The 14,525-nt window shown below is 32.5% G+C and overlaps 1 protein-coding gene across 9 annotated transcripts in view; it reads left to right on the top strand.

The window, feature by feature from the left end:
* Positions 1–14,525, top strand: part of MEF2C (myocyte enhancer factor 2C) — a 144,338-nt gene that overhangs the window by 23,064 nt on the left and 106,749 nt on the right. The window contains exon 1 of one of the 9 annotated variants that reach the window (XM_068535623.1): positions 2,132–2,150. The exons of the other annotated variants lie outside the window; for them this stretch is intronic. The gene's annotated coding sequence lies outside the window, so the exon portion shown is untranslated. Of the gene's footprint in view, positions 1–2,131; positions 2,151–14,525 lie in introns of those variants that run through there. 9 annotated transcript variants of the gene reach the window in all.

The following is a 14,525-nucleotide window of genomic DNA, read 5'->3' as shown; positions in this document are numbered from 1 at the left end:
ACTCTAAATGTTTTATTAGTTATCTTCAGCTAACACGTGGAACGTACAAGAAAGAGAATTTCTCAAGGGATAACTGAACAAGAAGAAGAGAACAGAAGGCGAGTAACAAGCATGTGTGCCGGGATGAGAGTGCCTGAGAAGGATTTGACTAAACTACCATTAGGACTCGGGCACTTGGGCTCCGGCCTCCATACCTTATCAGTTGCACTCCGCTGTCCTCCATGGCCCCTAATAAACTTGTACTGCACTGCCTTCTCCAGGAATGTCCGAGGTCAAATTTGAGGGGTTTTGCCCAGGTTCCCAGAATCTAGGCACATGCCTGCCAGGCATATGGTTAATAGATACTTACTGAATGAGCAAATGAATTCTGCCACTCACTTCCTCTGAATTATAATCTCTGTGGAGTCTTGTTCGCTTAGGGCCCCTGATATGACCGGGAAAGTGCCTTATACATGTTGTAGATGGATATTCCACATAAATTGAATTGAATTGAAGAAAAATTTGGTGGGACTTGAATTTAGAATTTCTTCTAAGCCTTGGATGTGAGGTGATTTGCATATGTAAGAAAGTGGAGATTATGCATTGAGTTTATTTGAATTAGACGTTTTACAAAATGGATTTCATCATCAGAAAATGCCTAAATTTGTTGAAATTAAGTTAACAGAAAGAGAGTACCTTGCTGCATAGTTTTATGAGTCTAAAAACAGTACTCCATATATTTAACTCAGAGTTTTTGTTGGTGGTGCTTTATTAACTTCATGGTTTTTAAAATCCTCCTTTGAGATTTTTCTCTGCACCATCTAGACTTGGACCATAATTTGTGCATAATTCAAATTGCAGCAATATGAAGGAAGAGAATAAAAATTCATGGCAACACAAAGTACATTATTTTATTCACTGCCTTTTAAATTACTCTACTTATAAACTCAACTAGGTATTTTATTCTTCTCTATTAGAAAAAGAAACTGTGAAGAATAAGGGAAAAATATCCAAAATTATTAAAAAGTAAGGTATCACCTTATTACTTCATGTAGTACTGTCTTAAAAACTTTAATGATTCTTTTCTAAAAAATAAAGTGATTTGGGGGAGTAGATAAAAATATTTTCAGATTATTTAAGAAAATAAGCTTGAATATGGAATATATTTTAAACATTTTAAAATGTTTCTCAAAGTATTCTCTATAGCATTTATCAAGACCCTTTCAGATCCCGAAAGTGAATAATGGTGAGTAAAAATAAGAAATAAGACAGAGAAAGAATTCCAAAGCCGCTTTATAAGTTTGTGTCTGCTCTTCAGGTTTATTCAGCAAGGACAGCGCTGGGACTGACACCCTTGCAGGGTGCCTCCCACTCTGCCTGCTCGGCTCTCTTCCCGCATACAGAGCCACTTTGGAGAGTAAACCACACGTAGAATGGGTCATTCCATTCACCTAAGTACTAAAATTAGAATGTGTTCTCAGAAACACAAAAGTAAAACCTTAAAGACTCTACTAAAGACAATTAGGATTCATTGCAGTCCTTTCTTCTTATCACAGTAGAAAGAATGTCAACTTTTGTGTCTTCAGTAACCATGCTTCTCAAGGATTTAATGAAATGATATATGTACCATAGCATTGTAAAACGGAAATCCTGTACAAATATCAGTTATTCTTAACCTACCTTAGATTGTAAACTCCTTGGGCTTGGGGACTGCACCTTATTCGTCTTTGTGCTCTCTCTGGTCTCAATAAGTCTGTTACACATAATAGATGTCCCATAAATGTTGGTTGAATTAAATTGAAACAAGTGAATGAAGCGTAATAATTGTTCCTAATTCAAATGAGAGAGATTTAGGAAAAACAATTAAGTGCTACCACTATGAAACCTTTCCCTTTGGAATTATCTTTCCTATGCCTGACTTTTGTAGAATTTCATGTATACCTACTAATTTCTGCCTTGTACTAAAGTTCATGTTTAAATTATCTTTCCCAGTTTTGTAAAATTTAAGCTCTTTGGAGGACAGAGATGAAGTTTTATTAGTCTTTGTATTCAGGATATACTCTCTGATGGATTTCTAATCTCTAAATTAACAAATTACTTTTTGCACCAGATCTGCTATACTACCTGACTGACTGAACGATGTTGATCATAACCAAAGATACTTCCTTGGGGTAGGCGTCCAGTTCCTTTTGTGAAATACTACTGCTTACTATTCTATGAACCTATGGTAATGATATTATTTATTGTATACTAATACATATTTTTACAGCTGAGGAAACTGAAATTTAGAAGTCACATAGATTAAAACTTCGGTCTCTGATTAGAAAGCATGGTTCTTATATTGCTACAAAAAAACTGCCATCAGTAGCCCTTATTTCATTTCATATGCGGTAATAGATGAATGATGATTCTGCATCTTTCTTACATTATAATACTATATTTCTTAGATTTGCCCACCATGTAAAAATTATGAATTTTTGTGGTTCTTGTTTATGTCATGAGTGAAAATCATGAGATAATACTGTTGTAGCTGATAAAACAATGTTGAAAGACACATTTGTGATTCATTAAAAGACATAGTGTATCTCATTGGCCCAGTTTGGAGTTTAAGTTTTATCCAACTGATTCACGTAAGTTGGGTTTTTTTTGTTTTGTGATATGCATCTGACTAGGTTGATCTCTTATTTCATAAATATATGAGGAACCAAGTATATTGGAAAGGGTTTATATCTTTTGTAAACCCATTAAGTCAACATCTAATGGAAGCTAATTCAAGCCTTTTATTTGTTCCATTGCTAGTTAGTTAGCATCGGTATATGATGGGAGTAAGAAAAACAAAATGATAGTCAAATGATGAAGGTTTATTCTTCACCAGCAATCTTCATGATACATTTGTTTCAATGATACTGTTATCTAGAAATGATAGTCATTTTTATTTTGCATAGATTTCATTTATTCAGGCAATTTCTAATTACCTGTATTCATTTGAGTATAGCAACTTACTATTGGTGTCAATTTACTGAATGTCTAGGCATTATGCAGCTGCAGAACATTTCTTCTCAATTGTCCTAATGGAAGATATTTGGCTAGCAAGAGTACACAAGTGTTTGATAATTGACTTTTGTTCAAGGGTGTACAAGTCCAGCCTAGAAGACCTCATTATCCATTAGGTACCCACCTCAGCTAGAGCTACATTTTAACACTGCATTCTTAAGAGCAACATACATACCATTTTAATTATCACTTGGAAATATGATAATTATGATAAAAATCCTTGTTAAAATTTTTTTCTTGTTGTATAGTACACTTATTTCAAATGATAGTTAATGCAGCCAGAAGCCAGTGTTTAAATAAATTCAACATTGCCTTGAATGTTCTTTTATAGGAATTGACTTTAGAGTATGATTCTGACTCTTCTGATTCTTCTCTCGTTGTGTTTCATATACTTTCTTCATCTCAGCCTCCATCTCTACCACTGGTACTTTTAGATATGTATTTTTCCTTGTATTTATTAATAGAAATAGCTTTAAAATTAAAGTTTTAGTTACATAAAAGAGATATAAGATACATAGTAAAAGGCGTGTGATTTTTTTTTAAATATAAAGTTTGACTCTGTTGCTAATGAATATTGAATACACACTTCAATATATAGTTCTAAAATTGTTTTAATCATGTTATCTAAGAAGATACTAATAACCTTTTGTTTGCAACTATACTACTAACAAATATAAAGAATTCTGCATAAATTATTTCCATATACAATCACTTTTAGTCATTTAAATTTCCATTTGTCGTTTTGGAGATGTTGCAACCTAATAATACAAATACAGTTTGATAGTTCATATTCTAATAGATATGTAAATCCCCTACAGATTGAGTCTGATTGTATTGGTTGCATTATAAAGCTTCAAGTAATAATTACCCCCGTACATTTTAGTACAATTAGAATTCTTTAATCTTTTTGAGATGCTGAAAATAGATTTTAAAATTTCAAGTACCTAGGATAAATAATTACAGTCTATTCACATAACTATAAATGCATAAATTATTATTTTAATTTTAAAATATAAGATAGAGACATATACCTTACTAAATATTGAACTTTTATACCTTAAGTTAGCTAACTGGCCAGTCAGAATGTGAAATTAACATTGGTGGTTTATAGAATGTTAGCATGTAGAAGCTGAAAGTTAGTAGAAAAATCAGCTGAATTTTAGCAGATAGATGTTCACTGAGTAAATTCACTAAATCTATATCCAGTACTTGTAAGACAGGTTGATTGATATCAAAATGTGTGGATGTTTACTGGAAGATAAAGCAAAGACTTGGCATTATTCTAATAATTAAACAGAACAAAGTTTAAATTGAAAAAAATACATATTCTTCATTTAAAAATTCATTATGTATACGTTTTTAATGATATGTTATATATATACACACACACATATATACGTATGTACATATCTAAGCATGTAAGCATGTATGTATGTATGTATGTCAAAGGAATCACCAAAGTCAGAGCCAGTACGTGAGACTGGAAGTTTCACTCGCTGCTCCACTTTAAAATGAAGGGCATTCCAAACATCATGGCAGCCCTAAAGAGCAATGGCCTTCTAGGGTCTGCTCCAACTCTAAATTCCTCCATTCTGTCTACTTTGGCAGTTACCATTCCTATGTTGTGCTCTTAAAACAATCAAAGTAAGACCTCATATTTCATTAAAATGTTGGAATCTGTTGATGCTGGAGTCAGACTGTGTAGGTTCCAATCCCAGAGCCACACTTACCTTGTGCAAGCAAAGTCCTCTTTGTCTAAGTTTCCTCATATGTGAAATGGATGCAGTAATGGTACCATAAGGTTGTTATGAGGATTACATGAGTTAATACCTGTAAATAGAACAGTGCTAGACACAAAACAAGGATTAACAATCATTATCCTTTTTTTAATATTTACAATCAAGAAATTTCGCATTGAAAGGGTTTTTGGTTTTTGCCTTTTGAGGAGGAAGGTCTAGGAAATAGATTTTATAATTACCTACATCATCCTACAAATTAAAGTCATTAAAGGCAGATTTACTACTTGATTTTATCTTTTCAAAGTTTTATTTTTTTAATTCTTGTAGTGGAATTTTAATAGTTTTAATTCATATTATTAAATTTGAAATACAACTAGGGAATACCAGAATTACCAATTTCTAGAATTTTCTTAGTTTTGAAATGTTGATGAACAACGGATCATTTCCTGAAGGAATTTGCAGATTCATCTCCCTGAAACATAAGAGAAAACTGAACTTTAATAGTGGTCAGTAATTAATTCCTTTGAAATTAAGTTAAACATTTAGACATAAATCAAATGGATAAATGTGTTGAAACCTTTATTGTAGATTTTTAAATTAAGCCTTAGACAACATTTTGTACTAGCCAAATATCACACATTTTCAGTGTATTTTATTATGTCTGTATGACTTTTTTTTTAAACAAACAGGTTTCACAATCCTTGTAAACGAGAGATTTACCATAGCATTCGGTAGCATAGCCAAACTCATGTGGGGCTGGCTTTTAGAAATGCGATGCTTAAGATTTAGACAGTTGAAGCCTGTGAATGTATGAATGTCATTTATTTTCAAATTAACTGATTTAGAAACAAGTAAATTAAAAGTACTTTAAAGTGCTTGGCACAACCATATTCTTCTAAGAAATATTTTACAACATTGAAGAACTTGTGTATCCATCTGGGAAAACAAAATACTCCCACACAGGCCACTATAACTCTAAATAACCAGTCCATTGGCAGAGGGAATCTTTCAACCAACTCTTTCACAGAGAACAGTGTCATTAGGAAACAGAATTTTATCCCAAAGTATGTCAATTTTTTACCAAAATCTAAATTTTATTTTTTCTTATCAGTGTGCCCCCCTCATCAGTGGGAATGAATTAATGACTTTTTTTTTTTAAGTGCTTGCTGAAGTTGCAAATAACTAGTTAACATTGTGGAGTGAGAAGTTACACTACTTAAAGTTTTCAAAATGTGTCTCAGTTTATTACCTTATTGTGACTAAAGTAATTACAACAAGAATTAAATATTATATATAAAGCATTTAGCTTATTTCCTGCTATTATTTCTAAGTAGAAAGATGTAAATATGTGAAAATGTGAATTTTTATCTTAAGGAGATGGTTTTCACCCACATATGGCTTACCCAGTACTCTGCAAAGTAAGAGATGTTACATAGCTAGAAAGTTGTACCCATTCAACCAAACTTCTAGAAGTAGGTTTGTTATTTTCTACTAAACAGTTTTCAGCCTCTATAGCTTTGGATTTCAAATACAGATCATTATTAGGTTATTAAATCATGCAGATTCTCTCCACCACTTCCTCTGCTATGTGCCTTTGGGGAGTTTTTTTAAATAGCAAATTATTCTACATCATATTTGTAAAAGTTATCATAGTAAGATTATAAATTTCGCTAAAATATTATTTATGAATTTTAGTTACATCACCACGTGCCCATTTACTAGTTATAATAAGTTTGCAGAATGGAATTTATTTGCACTTTGTGTATTGCCAATTTTTACTCATGTACTTTTTAAAAGCAATATATTTAAATCTGATTTTTGTAATTTAGATAATAGTTGTTTGTATTCGACTTCAAATTTGAGAAACTGCTTTGTAATGGGTTTGTGATCCAAGTCATTACCACGAGTTGTGCAACTATAAATGAGATAAACAAAATAGAAATAGTGATCTTATGTGAAAGCTGTAGATTGGTGTCTGATCTAGTCTCGCAACTATGTATCTTATCAGCCTGTTAAAATCTAGAGGTCCTGAAATTATTCTCTCTTTTTTTTTTAAAGTCGTTGTTTTATAGATGAGTTACTAAATGAAAAAAAGAAAAGTGGTAATAGAGGAAGTTGGCATGGAGAATTGTCACTGTACTCAGCTCTTTTATCTTTTTCTAAATATAGTTTTAAAATATTGTTCAGGTCAGCTGATATAAGCGGGGGAGTGCTTCTTCATGTCTTCTTTCTTTCCCAGTCATTTCAGTAATGTTTTGATGAATTAAAGTATATAAGTGAAACAAAGAAATCAGCACCAAGTTCTCATATTAAACTGAGACTTGAAACTGCTAATTCCCCAGATATTTTTAATATATTGCTAATCTCAAAACCAGGACTAAGTTGGTATTCCAGGACTAAAGTGGTAAATTTTTAATAGAGATGTCTCTTACAAGCAGGTCTTATTATAACATGCTAGAATATCATTTATTCTTTGAGGGTGTGATTTATTCTATTTAAATATAAGCCCTGTAAAGGAGACGTGTTAATCTATTTTTACTCTAAGTACATAAATATGTCTGCTGCATTCTAGTCAGTAGATGTATTCAGAAGCCAATATGCCTCCACTCTCACATTTCTTCTGTAAATGATGAATAATATTGATAAGTGAAAATTACAAATCTGCAATAGAGCTTAACTACTGAACACTAAATCATTCTGTTACTAACTCTGTGTTCCAATGACATTTTCTAGATGTTTAAAAAAAAGTCATTCCTACACTTAAAAAATATTTTGTGCTTTTGCAGCAATATAAGCAAATGTGCATTTGAAAGAAAATTCACAATGCAGCCACAAATAATTCCCTTTAAGACTCAAAGTGCCATTTTCAAAAATGGTTCAATTTTCAGAATGGAATATTTAAAACCTCTTTCCTGCCAGACTTTACATTCCACATGTTTGGTACAATTAAAATAGGAGAGTTGAAGGAATGGAACTCTTCCATCTATATTTTGGAAAAACATATTCACTCACCTCAATTTGTCAGTGTGCATTAAGAGGGAGGTCATTATGCAGTAGGAAAAGAAGAAGAAGGCAGCTCTAACTCATGTGACTGGCATGTACTGAACATGGCCATTAATACAACTTGGCAGTGACCTTGGCAGAATTACAGGTAATCTCCTTGCAGGGTTAAACTATTTGAATGATATTTCTACCATGTTAAGCACAAAGAGAAGTCTCTTTGGAATTTTACCCTTTAATTTTCTTTTATCCTAACAAATATATTTTTTAAATGATCCCTTCATTATTTTCTTTATCCCTTTGCTCTCTGAAATGACAGTTTATCCAAAACATTGTTGCTGTCATTTTTCTGTCATTATGGGGAACTACTGTATATTGGTAGCACTTTCATAAAGAGTTGAAGTTGATTTTATTTTTATTATAGGTGTAAATCTGTAGTCAAATTTTATTATACCACTCATAAAGTTCTAAAAAGCAGAAAACCTGTTTAGAGAAGATACAGGTTGAGAACTCAATGTTGAAAAAATTCCTTTATTATATATTTTATAAAAACTCTCAGCACCGTTATTATTATTACCATTTAGGATTTATTTGGATTATATAAGTTAAAACATGTATTTTTATCATAACTTCTTAGATTTTTGCAATAGAAATTTCAAGTGCATCATTGTTTATTTCTTCCTACCTCAGGTGAGTTTGTCACATAAGAAGGGAACTTTGGCACATAAAAGATTCCGGTAAATTAATGGAAAATATCATGACAAATAGTAAAGTTGTCATCTTATTAAAACATCCTACTGCCATTGTAATCTCATATTTAGTAATAACCTGTACTGAAATGCCTATAATATGTAAGAAGTTTCACATAATGGAAGTTGGGCTTAGTAAAAAGCCTCTAAGCAGGTCGTAATTTCTTACAGTTGCTTCTACATCATATTTCAATACAGGAAATGAACAGTGACTATAAAGGAAGAGCATTTTTTTTCCACAAATGTGGATCCATTTAAAAACTATTCCTTCCTGAATTGTTTCTGGGGTCTTTTGGCAATTTGAACCAGCTGTTGACAACAGCATTTATAGGATCCATTGACACTGGAGGATATGACAGTTTCTGTTTGGTGTTCATTATTCGTAATTTTAATTCTAGTTTAACTTTTATAAGCAGGCCAAATTAGTTAATTTCTGGAATTAAAGCAAATTCACTGGTCATTTACATTTTTGAGTATATGTAGAGAATTAGAAAGCTGCTTTCAATCAATGAGTCATTTATAGTATACAAGGTGAATTATTTTCATACAGAGCACCCTTAAGAATCATTTGATAAGAAGGACATGGAAATTTATTAGGTAAGGCATGTTCAATAGATTACAATATCCTGCATTTCTCATCAGTTTACCTATAAATTTAACCTTTAGCAATACCTATTTCCAATTTATTGTCAAGTTGATCTATATAATCAGAATTCCATATTATGTTTATATTACCCAGGAACCCACCAAATGGAAAATTTAGAGGTATCTTATCTCTGGCTATAAATGATAAGTAAATGATTGCTGGCAGCCTATAACACTATTTAAAATCTTAACCATGGGGAAAAAGAGTTGTTCTTGAAATAACTGTAGTAGAAATACATTAAGAAATATAATTTCAATCAGGGAAAAAGTTAATCCAGTTTCAAAAAATGACATGGAAAAGTCAAAGAGAAAATGAAACACCCTTCTTTAATCTAAGGGGAGTCAAACTTTTAGTTTTGTATTTAGATAAAAGCTCAGATCATGAATGTACTGGATTTTATATATTTTACTGTCAGCTGATTTAGGACTTTCACATATAAAACTTCAAAACTAGATGATGAAAATATTTCGTTAGAATTTTGTAAGGCCCCCTAACAGATGAGGCAATATAGCAGAGGAATATGAGCTTAGAATCTGGAGTCAGGTTCCCTTATCTCAAAACCTAGCTTTGCTACTTGGTTATGGTGTAAAGTTGGGCAAGTTTTGTAGTTTTTCAGTGCCTTGATTTTTTCCCTGAACCAGAAATATAATATGAATAATGATCATGATAGTACAAAATTATCCAGGTAAAAGGTTCAATTGAAATCATAGAAATAATATTCCTGGGACATGTTTACTCAATAACTATCATTATCGCTATTACTAGGATGATTAAAAATTGTAAAAATAGGAATGAACTATCAAACACGAATTAAAATTCTGTTGCCAAAATTTCAAATTTTATTCTTCAAATCTTTTTTTCCTTCCACGTTTCCAATTTGAAATAGACTCACCTAACATGATAATTTTCTGATTAAAGAAAGTCATAGGTATTAGTTTCAATAGATTATAAAATCTTTCATTAAAAATAGAAGAAACATGTATATCATCTAGTTAATGCCTCTCACTTTGTCATGGAGAAACTGTGTATTAGAAAAAAATGAATTTCAGAAATATTAAAAATTTAGTTTAAATGTGATTGTGTAGCCTACATTGTCTACCTAATAATTGGTCTGTCTGATTTTTGCACAATGTCTCAATAGAATTTTAAAGATAGACTTTGATTTTTTTAACTTAATTCCAACAATTTATTGGTTTACCATTGATTTTTAAAATAGAATTTAAATAATACATACACACACAAAATATTTTAAAATATTTTAAGTGATGGAACGTGTCTGTGTTTGGGTGTTTACGCATAGAATACAGTTAAAGTTTTAGCGAAAGGCAAATGGCTAATGGAAAAACAGACCTAAATAGAAATGCTTTTTGTGATATGATTTTTTAAAAAATAAACAAAACACAAAAGAAATCTAAAGAGACATTTTGCAAAGCCTTGCATTCCAAAAAAAAAAAAACATGTGATAGGAAAAGCATTAAAGTAGACAAGGCAACACCACCCCAGACATTAGGATCTTCTAAAGTAACTCAGTCTGCTGAGTTTCCCAGATGGTTGTCAGTGATGTGCCTATCTCTGCACCATACTCTTCTTCTCCTTCTAGGGCAGGATTGGAGGAGGGGCAGTAAGTTTCTGTGGGTAGATGGCTGTGGTGAGCATCATCATGTGCCCTCTCCAGTTCATACGTTTCACTATAGGATGGTGCCTCGATTTCAAGGCTTCTAGAAAAGAAAAGTTGCTTTCCTTCAAAAACCATTGAAATCCTATTCTAGGTTAACATCTTTTTAAAATTATTATGATTTAGGTTCTTATAAATACATGAAAAATTTGCCAAGGAAGTTGGCATATGGGCACACATCTAGCCACATGGAAGAGGTGTGTTCTCCTTTATCTTACTGTTTTCTCCTCCTGAGAACCTTTTCAACATACTTAATGAAAACTAAAATTTTGATGAAGAATTATCACAGTATCTCCCACTTCTTTGTTTACTGTCATTTTGATGGCTGATGCTATATCCATAAATTCTCAGGGAAGGATTTTTCTTACTGTGTGTCTTTTATTTTTTTTTTCCATACAGTTGATGTCTGTAATTGCACTTCGTTTCTAATCTTCTATCTTTTATTATACCATAGGGAGTCACTGATCACTTGTTTCCGTCCTAGTATAATAGAAATATCCAAATATTTCAGTCATACCTTACCCAGACATACAATCAGGAAACGTGAAAATGAGTGGCTTTCTTAATTTATTAGAATTTATTTCTCTTTCAATAAAGCTAAGACTATTATTCATTAATTAGTTTAGCTTTTATCAGACCTGATGATTAACCAAAGATTTACATTATTTTAGGATCCAATCCCAGGCAGGAATTAAAGATCTGAAAAATTCAACAATAGAAAAAGATGAATTTAATGGAACAGATTTTCAAAGGACTTGGAAATACTTAAAAGGCATTCTTAGAAAATTTAGTATGTAGGTTGGAGGATGCACAAGTAGTCAAAGACCACTTCATCTTGTATCACAAACATTTAGAAAGGGAGGAGAGTATCTGGTTGGCTAAAGAAAGACCTTATGAGGAATGGGAATAAAAAAGTATTATGAGAAAAAAAAGAAATTTAAAATAATATGGAAATGAAAGTTCCAAGAAAATAGTAAAGGCTTAAAGTTTAATAAGGAGAGTCAGAATTAAGATATGATATTTACAAATTTATTCAGTTTAACCAAAAATAACAGCAAAGGATAAAGAGTAGCCCAATTTTCATGTGGAGGGGAAAGTAAATACAGATAATATCAGGAATGTTGTAAGTTCCACGAGGGCATGAATTTTTATCTGTTTTATTCCTTGATAGATCCCTTAGAATAGTGCCTGGAACATAGCAGTTACCCCCCCCCAAAAAAAATGGTTGAATGAAGGAATGTATTTAATGATTCTTTGCTTTATTTTTTACCTTTATTAAGCAGTGAAATGACCTCATGGTTTTGGCCACATCCATGAAATGTAACATATGTACGTATGACCTAAGGAATCAAGTGATATTAAATAACAAAGCAAATTTCATGGAACTCCTGAGCAATTCTGGCTAAAGCCTAAGATAATTTTAGTAGCAGGAATTCTTGTAACATAATTTTAGTAGCAGGAATTCTTGTAACAGTAGCGGGGCCACAAGCTACTATTCTTAAGGATTTTTTAGTAAAGGCTAGAAGGTAACTATCACAGTGATGACATTTTTAAAAGAAAACAAAGGGTGACCCAAGGAACCACCATTACTAACTCTCTTATTTGTAGACTTAAAAATATACAAGGAAAAAAATCACAATGATTTGTTATACATTTGTTATACATCCTGTAACACCCTGGGTGTGAGTATAAAAACTGGTCCTATGAGAATATTTTAACCTTCACTGTAGAGTGTGAAGGAGAAGGGATAGGTATAATCTCAACTTTCCAAGCCTTTTGATTTTGTTCTGTATGACATCCTCATCCATAAATTGGGGAAATAGTCCTTAAACCAGACAGATTTGAATGGTAGCTAAAAGAATAGTGAAATAAATAATTTGTACATTAAATTTAAAGGGTTCTGTGTAAAGAGAGTTTTTGAAGTCTGGCCCTTGAAAAGACAAGATCAGAATGCAGTGTGACCTTGGTAGACTGGAGAACTGGTCAGAAATCATGAAGTCAAGGAAAAAAAAAAAAACTCTTTAAATACAAACTTGTGGAAGAGTTGGCTGGAAGCAAATCTGGCAGGGGAAAAAATACAAAATTGGAATAAATGAAAAGGTAAACATTTACTTTAGAATTCATGCAGTGTGTGAATAATTAAAAATATGTATCTGATAGGAGTATACAAGAGCCTTTTTTTAGTACTATGTATATTTTTGGACTCCAGAGCTACAGGTAGGTATGACTTGAAATGAAGAGCCACAAAGATGGGGGAAAAAGGAGAAACTAAAGCAAGGAAAGCGCGACAAAAATAGATATAATTCAATTCACAGTCTTAAAGCACATGACATGAAAACATGATCACCCGGTGTTGTTCTCTCTGCAGAGGCTAGAACAACAGGACTGGGCATAAAGCACTCTGTGAGGGATTAGCTATAAGTAAGAATTTCCTGAGAGTGAGAGTTGTGAGATATCAAAATAGGTTAGTGAGGAAGGTTATGTGGCTCCTTTTCCGGAAGGCCTTAAAAGAGAGGTGGAATCTTTATGAAATAATTTGGGTATGGTATTATCTGAAGGAGGGAAAAATGATATGACCTTGCATGGCCCCTGCCACTATTAATATCCGGCATTTCTCCTCTTACCTTGGCTGAATGGAAATGTAGATATGTATTTCTACAAAAAAAAAAAAAAAAAAAAAAGACTATTTTGCTCTTCTGTAACATAGCAAAGTTTATCTTTCTCATAAAGAGCATTTTAAGGCAAGTGCAATGTCCAAGCCCACCCTGAAATTCTCCATATTAAATTCAGGGAAGCAGTTATTAAATATTCATCTTAACTAATTTTTTTCAAAGGAACTGAATAGAGACTGTGCCATTATTCATTGTTTTCCAATTCATAAGTTATAAAAGATGAACATTTTTATACAATTTTGACTTTTAGGATCCTGAGGAATGTGGCCAAATAATGATTTGGTGTGTTAACTAGTTGCTTGATGATCATGTCCGCTTTTCTGACATCTAAAAGCAACGTGCTCCCCCCTCCACTTCTCAGAGCTCTCTTATTACTGGATCCACCCACAGGCATGAGTGACACCGACGTAAAAGTTATTCCAGAGCTGTCTTCGCTGTGAAAGGCAGTATTTGCCAACAGGTCCTTTCTTACTGAGTTAGAAATCTCAGAGATTTCCTGTTTACCACAAGCCCTCTCAAAGTGCCTGGGATACCTAGGCAGCCATTTTGAGCTTTCTCTTTGCAGTCACCTGCCCTAGCATCTTAAATTGAATTCAGCCTTGGATATAATGTGCCATTGTTGCTTGTGGAGTTTTTGAGTGGCACTGACCTATAGTGCTCACCAACTGGTACAGTAAACATGTGTAAATATATAAATGAAGACATATGTACCACAGTATTCTGCCTATGAAAGTAGGAGAAAAGGCTGATACCTGCTGAAAGTATACAATTACATCCTCATACTCTGTAGGCTCTGATAGAGCAAGCTCTGCGATACATTGTGGAAAAAAAATGATGTGAACTTCTGTAGCACACCAGTGTGTGATTTTTCTTCCAGCCATCATAAGTATATTGCCAATCATGTCCACTGTTATTGTATAGTTAATTTGTATATTTTATTAGGTGTGTGTCTTATAAAGTTGATAGCCATAAAATTACTTCCAAAAGAATATATTTAAAGAGGTTGCGTTG

Source organism: Eschrichtius robustus, chromosome 2 (assembly GCF_028021215.1).
Source record: "Eschrichtius robustus isolate mEscRob2 chromosome 2, mEscRob2.pri, whole genome shotgun sequence".
Classification (NCBI taxonomy): Eukaryota; Metazoa; Chordata; class Mammalia; order Artiodactyla; family Eschrichtiidae; genus Eschrichtius; species Eschrichtius robustus.
The sequence above is the reverse complement of the archived record's forward strand: the minus strand, read 5'-3'. Positions and strand labels throughout refer to the sequence as shown.